Raw genomic sequence first — 7,790 nt, forward strand, 5'->3', positions numbered from 1 at the left:
GTCGTCTCTACGATCTCCTAGAGATCAGAGCTAGCAGAGCAATGATGATGTGGATCCTCAGATGTATGTATTGTTCTAAAAGACGATAAAAAAGATGTTGATTGAGCAAGCAGGGGCTAGTTTAGACAAAGTCAAGAAAAAGACTAAGGGTCGGAAAATGAAAAAGCATACAAAAATATCAAAAAAGAAGAATCACCACGAAGATACCTCTGATGAAGTCGAATCAGTGAGTGACACTGATGAAGAATGTGATACTCAACAGGCACTTCAGAAGTCAACTCAGGGAGGGTTGGCCTACAAGTCCAAGAATCAGTCTGTTGATGACCCTGATCAGCCACAACTCAAAGATGTAGTCAAAATGGTCAAGGGCCTATAAGCTTGAGATAAAAACAAAAAAGTCTACACTAGTAAAGACTTCTATGATGGCCTTAAAGGGGACAACAGTCTGGAAGATCTCCCCTGTAAATTTGTCAAATTCGATGAACTGGTGATCCTAAGGCTCACATGGCCATGTTCTTTGCAGAACGCAATCGATTTAATAGAGATAACTGGGCTTTGTTCAGATGCTTTTTGCGCAGTCTAGAGAGAATAACAACCAAGTGGTACTCTGAGCATATCAATTCAATCGAGCTGCGACTGTTCGATAAGGTGGTCAATCTTTTCATCAAGCGATTCCTATTCAACACTGAAGCATTGTCAATGCTCAATCATCTTTACAATATGAGGCAAAGAGACCATGAAAAAGACCAAAACTTCATCCGCAGATGGAGGGGTACCTGCAATAAAATGAGAAACCCCATCTCAGAGGAGCATGCGCTCCAAATTATCCTGAACACCTTCTCACAGCCCCTAAGAAGCCTTATTTTCACCTCGCCTTCCAAGTCTTTCATTGAATTTACTGAACGAGCCAAGTGGCTCTAGATGGAGATGGAGAATGGAGAACGGAGTCTATGAAGGTATTACCCACATCAAGAGCAATCGGGATTCAAAGAAGAAGGCAAACTTCACCCTTTCTGCCACCTCTAGCAGCAGTGACAACAAAGATAGCAAGGACAACCGTATAGGTTAGAAAAAGAAGTCTTTCAAGCAGAATAACAAACCTGTTCAGTCTAACTTTTAGTAAAAAGAAAAGATAAAACGTGACGGTTGGGGTAATGATCGCAAGTTCACTTCTCTAGAGCAGTCACTCAACGAAGTCCTTGAATGTAAGTTAACCAAGGAACTAGTACAGCTCCTAAGAGCCACAGACCCTCCCATGATCATGGAAAGATTCATGAATCAGTTCTATAAATTCCATCAGGCAGTAGGGTACGACATCGACCATTGCTTTGTCTTCAAGAACATTGTTCAAGACTGCATTGACAAGAATCTTCTTGTTGAAAATAAAGAAGACACCAGGCGACCATCCTGACCGAGCTTTTTCTCAATCATTCAAGGAACTGACAATGCAAATGCTTTCCCATTTCTCATTTTACTTTTGTCATTTTGAAGGGATGATATAATCCCATTTTTCTTTCCTTGATTTTTCATTCTTCTTTCAATGCATCAATAAAACTATCAACTTTTCTCATAACTTGGCACCATCTCCTTCTTTGCAAAATGTTTTCTTGCGAGGAGTGACCTTTTTCAGAGCGCCTCCTGAATTGATCAAGAAGCATATTGTCAATTTGTCGCCTTGTTATATTTAGAGAGCGTTCGTCAATTATCTATCCTTTTGTCCAACATCTTATTTCCTAGCTACGCTGGGGCATTTTTTTTTTTTTGAAAATTTGTTTTTACTTCATAATATCCTGCATGCAGGCAGGATCAAACAAAATCTTTCATTATTCAATTATATCTATTTGCATTCATTGGCATACATTTGCATTTGTTTGTATTCATTTGCATCTATTTGCATTTGCATCAAATTTATACCCATTCAGGATAAGAGATAAATCCTGAGACCCCGGCAAGTTGTCTAAGTCATCGTGGGGGCGAATATTGAAAATCTTCCATCATAATCAACAAACACTTTTCAAAACACTAGTCTTTTTCAAATTTGACCTTCGAGTCAAGTCTTTTATCAAAACCATTTTGGTCGGGCAGGCCAAAATCAACCTTTGGGTTAAACCTATTCTCTAAATTCAGTTCTACTGGTCAACATTTTCGAACCCAGTCCACACTGGTCTAGTTTTCCTTTGAAGATTCGAGTTCTGACTCTAATTTTTTTTCCTTCAAATTCTAGAATTGGTCTAGAAAATCCGAGTTCCGACTCAAACCTCCTTCCAAATCCGGTTTAGCATTGGTCCTTCCATAAAATCCAATTTTTGAGTTGGTCCTTACAAATCCAGTTTAGCACTGGTCCTTCGAGATCCGGTTTAGCATCGGTCCTTCTATAAAATCCAATTTTTGAGTTGGTCCTTACAAATCCAGTTTAACACTGGTCCTTCCAAATCCGGTTTAGCATCGGTCCTTCCATAAAATCCAATTTTTGAGTTGGTCCTTACAAATTCAGTTTAGCACTGGTCCTTCCAAATCCGGTTTAGCATTGGTCCTTCTATAAAATCCAATTTTTGAGTTGGTCCTTACAAATCTTGTTTAGCATCGGTCCTTTTACAAAATCCATCCTTGCGTTGGTCCTTTTACAAAATCCAGCTTTGCATTGGTCCTTTCACCAAAATCCAGCTTTGTGTTGGTGCTTTTACAAAATCCAGCTCTACGTTGGTCCTTTTACAAAACCCAAACCGCTCGTTGGTTCTTTTATCAAATCTAGTTTTGTGCTTGTCCTCTCACCAAAATTCGGTTTTTATATTGGTCGCTCTTCCAAAATTCAACTTTCGAGTTGATTTTTTATTAATACCGAGCCTTTTTCAAGATTCACTATTTAGCCACAGATGTGTCATTTTGACCTCAAGCGATTTCTTTCACCAAGGATTTCAAGAATATTTTACCAATTTGCTATCAAAAATAGTTGTTGATCTCAAAACCTTTATTGCACAAAGAAATACCTCAAATTACCTTCAGTATTTCCTCCAAAAGGACAAAGCTTTTGTGAAGAAAGAAGAAATTTTAAACTCTTTTCTGTTGGTGAACCAAAATGATGAAGAAAAATCCTCGATATGACCGGCAAAGGAAAATATCAATGATGTTGAGAAGCCATAAGTGAATTGGTATTGATCATAGCTATGGCACACTTTTAAAGACTATTCTTCTGGTAATAAGGCAGTGAAAATATCCTGGGCAATATAGAATAAATCACTCAATCTCAATTTCAATATCTATCTAATCAATCAAGCTACAATCAACTATCTGCAAAAGGGATCTCTCAATCATTGTCAAGTTGAAGACTGATGGATGAGTTAGACCCCCGGGGCCAAAGAAGGCTCAAATCATCTCTGAGTTGAAGGAGCATGTGACGTGTTCTTTCAGGGAAAGTTTAAATCATCGTCAAGTTGAAGGTTGATGCAATGAACCTCTCGCCAATCCCTAAAAGATATTTGATCACTTTTATCATAAAGAGATTTTCAATTAGACAATTTTATCAATTTAATTTATGGGACTAAAGAAGACTCAATTCATCTCCAAGTTGAAGGAGTATGTGATGTCTTCTTCCTGGAAAAATTAGAACATCACCAAGAGGAAGGTTAATGTGATGAAATTCTCATCAAATCCCAAGAGCACTTACCTTTCATGTCTCAAAAGGGCGTAAAAGATCGTCAAGAGATTTTAATTAAAAAGACAACATCAATATAATTCCTGGGACTAAAGAAGACTCGAATCATCTTCGAGTTAAAGGAGTATGTGACGTGTCCTTGCAGAAAAAATCATAACATAACAGAGTTGAAGGCTAATGTGATGAAATTCTTGCCAAACCCCAAGGAAAACTCATTTTCTAAGTCTTGAAAGAGTGCAAAAAGATTATCATAGGTAAACCCCAGATATCAAACTGCCAAGAATTATCTTTATTCATGTGCAATTCTTTTATCAATATCTTTTTCATAAATCACTTTCATGATACTGAGAACAAATTCTTTTCTTTCATATCAAGAAAATGGATAGCTTCCTTGAAGAAACTCAACAATAATAATTTTATTTTGATTCTAGATTCTAAAGAGTTGGCCCAGTTGGAGGTCATACTCTAGGTAGAAGAGGGAATATCTTTCAAACAAATGTGCTTACATTTCAATTATGTTGAATCAACTGCAAATTTTATCTTACTGGCAATATTTTTAAGCTATCTTGAAATGAATCAAAAGCTCGATGTCCATCTGGACACATTCTGGCATCACCTTATGCCTCCTTAAGAGAGTAGCCTTATTTGTCCTTCGCGTTGTTAAAAGATTCACCTTACTTTTCTCTGAAAGGATAGACTTATTCATCTTTCGTGTTGTTCAAAGATTCACCTCACTTTTCTTCAAAAGAGTAGCCTTATTTGTCTTTCGTGTGGTTGAAAGATTTGCCTCACTTGCCTCCAAAAGGATAGCCTTATTCATCTTTCGCATTGTTGAAAGATTTGCCTCACCTTTTTCTCTGAAAGGATAACCTTAGTCGTCTTTCGCGTTGTCGAAAGATTCGCCCTACTTTTTCTTTGAAAGGATAGCCTTAGTTATCTTTTGTGTTGTCAAAAGATTCACCCTACTTTTTCTTCGAAAGGATAGCCTTATTCGTCTTTTGCGTTGTCGAAAGATTTGCCTCACTTTCTCTCTAAAAAGAGTAGCCTTGTTCATCTTTCGTGTTGTTGAAAGATTCGCCTCACCTTTTCTCCGAAAGGATAGCCTTTGTTGTCTTTCGCGTTGTTGAAAGATTAGCCTCACTTATCTTTGAAAGGATAGCCTTTTTCATCTTTCGCATTATTGAAAGATTTGCCTCACTTTTATCCGAAAGAGTAGCCTTATTTGTCTTTCGTGTTGTTGAAAGATTCACCTCACCTTTTCTCTGAAAGGATAGCCTTTGTCGTCTTTCGCGTTGTTGAAAGATTCGCCTCATCTTTTCTCCAAAAGGATAGCCTTAGTTATCTTTCACGTTGTTGAAAGATTTGCCTCACTTTTCTCTGAAAGGATAGCCTTAGTCGTCTTTCGCATTGTTGAAAGATTCACCACACTTTTCTCCGAAAGGATAACCTTATTCGTCTTTTGCATTGTTGAAAGATTCACCTAACCTTTTTCTCCGAAAGGATAGCTTTAGTCGTCTTTTGCGTTATTGAAAGATTCGCCCCACTTTTTCTTCGAAAGGATAACCTTTGTCATCTTTCGCGTTGTCGAAAGATTCACCCCACTTTTTTTCTGAAAGGATAGTCTTATTCATCTTTCGCATTGTCAAAAGATTTGCCTCACTTTCTCTCTGAAAAGAGTAGCCTTATTCATCTTTCGTGTTGTTGAAAGATTCGTCTCACCTTTTCTCCGAAAGGATAGCCTTTGTCATCTTTCACGTTGTTGAAAGATTTGCCTCACTTTTCTCTGAAAGGATAGCCTTATTCGTCGTTCACGTTGTTGAAAGATTCACTTCACTTTTCTCTAAAAGAGTAGCCTTATTCATCTTTCACATTGTTGAAAGATTCGCCTCACCTTTTCTTCGAAAAGATAGCCTTTGTCGTCCTTCACATCGTTGAAAGATTCGCCTCACCTTTTCTCTGAAAGGATAACCTTAGTCATCTTTCGCGTTGTTGAAAGATTCGCCTCACTTTTCTCTGAAAGGATAGCCTTAGTCGTCTTTCATGTTGTTGAAAGATTCATCTCACTTTTCTTCGAAAGGATAGCCTTATTCATCTTTTGCATTGTTGAAAAATTTGCCTCACCTTTTTCTCTGAAAGGATAGCCTTAGTCATCTTTTGCGTTTTCGAAAGATTTGCCCCACTTTTTCTTTGAAAGGATAGCTTTAGTCGTCTTTTGCGTTGTCGAAAGATTCACCCCACTTTTTCTTTGAAAGAATAGCCTTATTCGTCTTTCACGTTGTCAAAAGATTTGCCTCACTTTCTCTCTGAAAGGATAACCTTATTTGTCTTTCGCGTTTTCAAAAGATTTGCCTCACTTCTCTCCGAAATGATAGCTTTATTCATCCTTCACGTTGTTGAAAGACTTGCCTCACTTCTCTCCGAAAGGATAGCCTTATTTGTCTTTCGCGTTGTCGGAAGATTTGCCTCACTTTTCTCTGAAAGGATAGCCTTAGTTGTCTTTCGCATTGTCGAAATATTTGCCTCACCTTTTCTTCGAAAGGATAGCCCTAGTTGTCTTTCGTGTTGTCGAAAGATTCGCCTCACTCCTCTCCGAAAGGATTTCCTTAGTCATCTTTCGCGTTGTTGAAAGATTTGCCTCACGTCTATCCTCTGAATCGCCTTATTCGTCTTTCGCATTGTCGAAAGAATTGCCTCACATCGCCTTATTTGTCTTTCGCGTTGTCGAAAGAATTGCCTCGCATTACCTTATTCATCTTTCGCATTATCGAAAGAATTTCCTTGTTCCTCTTCAAAAGAGTCTCCTCATTCGTCTTTCATGATTATCGAAAGAACCACCCTTGCCTCTCTTTTAGAGGAGTTGTTTTGTTTGCCTTTTGCACTAACAAAAATTTGCCTTATATTTATTTGAAAGAATTCTTTATTCATCTTCTGAGTTGCCTTTTGTAAACCCCATTTTCTTCTTTTTGCAAACCCCTCTTGGATTTATTATGCAAAATCTGAAGGTTCCATCATGGTTTCTTCTTTCGAGTATTTCATTTTTCATCCCCTTCAGGTTAAGGGCTAAGCCTGCGGCTCATTTCGATGAAGTCAATTTTCTTCTCTATTCTATTTTTTCCGTTCAGGTCAAGGGTCAAGCCTGAAACTTGTTCTTTCATGAGGTATTTTTCGTCCTATCCAAGTTAAGGGTTAAGCCTGAGCCTTATTCCGATGAGGTGAACTTTCTTATTTATTCTCCATCCCATATCTACCACTATCATCTAAGCTAATTCCTTCATATCCAGTCAGATTCTTCTAACCGGAGCATTTTTATAGTCCAAAATTGGTGTGTTTTTCTTTGCCACTAAGCTCGGCTTTCAATCGGCTTAGTAGAAAAGCGGGGCATTTGTAAACATCTCAAATTTTCCTCATTCACTTCCAGACACCCCTTTGCCATAGATGTCAAACCTGTAGGTCAATGTAGGAGTCTAACCCTAGGTCTGTCCCCTTTTAGGTGTCATTTCACCCCCATTCTGTGAGTAAAATTTCTATTTTACCCCTAGGTTACCTTAGATCCTTGTCAGTCAGAGTCGACCAAGCTCAATTTTAAGCTCAGAACAATTAGAATGTAAGTCATTTCTAGCTCACCTGAGCTCACGATGAGTAGATCATGTTCATTTTTTACTATTCCTGCCAAAATGGATTCATTTTTCTAACCTGAGTCCCAGTCAATTGTTTTTGGGTCAGTCAAATTCAGTCGACCCTATTCTTTTGAGTCTAACCTGAACTCACTAGGAGTTCAAGTAGCGCAGTTCCAGTTCAAATACATTTCTCATAGTCTAAGAATTCATTTTAGCCCATTTCAGCTCATTTCAACTAAAATTGAGCTAAGTCCAATCAGTTGAGCTAGTGTTTGAGCTTCAGTTTTAGTTCATTTTAGTATTACTTATCTTTGTTCCATATCAAACCCAGTTCTTGTTCATAACTCACTTCACTTCAGTGATCATTTCTCACCATTTCTCTAAGAAATTATATCATTTCTCGATCGTTCAAACTAGAAGTTTAGTTGAGCCAGTATCTTGTCAGTTCATTTGAGTTTTGAAACCCTAGAACTCAGTTCATTCTAGTTAAAACCCCAGTTTTCAGTGTCACTCCTGGCCCT

This window comes from Nuphar pumila, chromosome 9 (assembly GCF_984573655.1).
Source record: "Nuphar pumila chromosome 9, dmNupPumi1.hap1.1, whole genome shotgun sequence".
Lineage (NCBI taxonomy): Eukaryota > Viridiplantae > Streptophyta > Magnoliopsida > Nymphaeales > Nymphaeaceae > Nuphar > Nuphar pumila.